Source organism: Otolemur garnettii, unplaced genomic scaffold (genome assembly GCF_000181295.1).
Source record: "Otolemur garnettii isolate 467f Iridium unplaced genomic scaffold, OtoGar3 scaffold00376, whole genome shotgun sequence".
Lineage (NCBI taxonomy): Eukaryota > Metazoa > Chordata > Mammalia > Primates > Galagidae > Otolemur > Otolemur garnettii.
In genome coordinates this window covers 204,163-206,426 of record NW_003852771.1, presented here as the reverse complement: position 1 = coordinate 206,426, position 2,264 = coordinate 204,163, and positions in this window count along the sequence as shown.

The following is a 2,264-nucleotide window of genomic DNA, read 5'->3' as shown; positions in this document are numbered from 1 at the left end:
CTAACAGTGGAATGAGCAGTGGTCCATTGGTGGGCCCTTGTGCCTCCTGCCTGCACACCTGTTTACACTCCTGCCCTCCTGTATGCGACTTCTCACCTCCTCCTCTCTCCCAGTCCTGCCTGTGCACAGTCCCTCCATACTCAAGCCCACTATGTCTGCTGACACACCCAGAGTCCGGCCACTTTCCATCATCCCTGTCACTACCACTACGACCCAAGCCACCAGCATTTCTCTCCTGCATTAAGGTGACAGACTATAAGTGGGCTCTCTGCTTGGGATTGTTCCCCTGTGTAAGTCAGTCTAGATGACAGCCCCCTTGAGCCCTTATGGAGAGAAGACACATCCTGCCCCTTTCCTGTTCAAGTTTAAGGACTCTTAGTTTCACACAGAAACTTACTTCACACAGATAAGTGTGTCAGGCGCTTGTAAGGCTCCCAGTGATTTGTGTCCCTGTGGTTTCTCTGTCTTCATCCGCTGTTACGACCCATTTGTTCACTGTGCTCCATCACACTGGGACTCGTGATTCTGCCTCACAGGTGGCAGGTGTCCCCACTGCTCAGACCTTGTGCATTTCCCGTGCCTTCTCCCTGCACTGCTGCTCTCCCAGGTGTGTCTGTGTCCTGCCTCTTTGCCTTTTCCAGTCCTGGCTCTGGGCCAGTCTTCTCAGTGAGGTCCTGTGACCACCCAGTTTGGAATGGCAATTCCCCATCCTGCTGTATTTTGCTTCAGAACACTTCCCTGTAGCAGGGGCTCTATGCATTTCCCTTTTGTGGTTGTGTATGGTGTGTATCCCTAACAGAAAATATATGTTTTAGAATATTGCAACTTTTATTTTCAGTTGCAAAAGAGGGACCGACATATAGTAAATACTCATTAAATCTTTGCTGAAAGAATAAATACAAGAATAAAATAATGTTGGCAGAGTACAGTGATTCAGGCCAGTAATCCCAGTTACTAGGGAGGCCAAGGTGGGAGGATTGCTTCATCCCAGGAGTTTCAAACCAGCCCGGGCAACCTAGGGAGAGCCCTGTCTCTACTAAAAATAAGAAAATCAGATGGGCCTAGTGACACATACCAGTAATTCCTCCAGTATTCTGGAGGCTGAGCTGAGAAGATGTCTTTGTCTCAGAAATTTGAGACTACAGTGAGCTTAGATCACATCACTGCACTCCATTTTGGGTGACAGCAAGGTTTACTAATATTATCTCTATTTTACATTTTAGTTTTTACAAGAAAACCAGACATAATGCACAGCTGTAGTGATGGATTTGAAATCAAAGATTTTAATGCCAGAAGTCTTACCCTTAATTACATGCTTTATCTTATTATTTGATACATCATACAAATTAATATTTACCTATGTCCATGTATTAATTAAATAGAATAGAATAATATGTAATTTTAAATAAACTAATGGTATATAAATGTTAATTACACACTTATGTCGTAGAATTGATCGAGCAGAATGTCTCACGTGGTAACTGGTGCCCTGTGAACATCCATTGTCCTTCCTGTCCTCTCTGTGTGTGCACACGGGTGTCTGCACTTCCTCAAATTGACTTACTTCTGTTTAAAGACCTTATATCCCAATATGATTTCATTTAGAGGGGCAGGAGTTTAGGACTTCAACATATGAATTTTGGGGACACCGTTCAGCCCCTACCTATCGCTCTGTCTTCCATGCCCCCACATCCATGTTTTTAATCACATTCATAATTCCTGCACCCCATCCCAGCAGCCCAAAAGTCTTAACCCATTCCAGCATCAACTCTAAGTCCAAAATCTTGTGTAAATATCACCTAAGTCTCACCAAGGCATGAGTGAGACTTGAGATGTGATTCATTCTGAGGCAAAATTCCTCTCTAGCTGCTAATCTGTGAAACCAGACATGTTACCTGTTTTCAAACTGCCCTTGTGGGACAGGCATAGGATAGATCTTCTCATTCCAAAAGAGAGAAATTTAAAAGAAGAAGGAGGTCATGGGTCCCCAGCACTCCCCAATCCAGTAGGGCCAGTTCCAGTAGCTGTTCAGGGTCAAGACTGACCTTCTTGATGTCTCTCCTCATGGCCAACTGGGGCAGCAGGGGCCCTGACCTGCTCAAGGTCCTTTGAACCATTTGATTATTTTCTTCCATGGATCACCATTTCAGATACATTTAAAGTGTAGGATTTGGGAGTAAAAACAAATTCTTGAACTCCATGCAAAATGTATTTCCATTTGTCTTGAGCTCAAGAGTAGGGACATGGGTAAGCTTTAACCACAC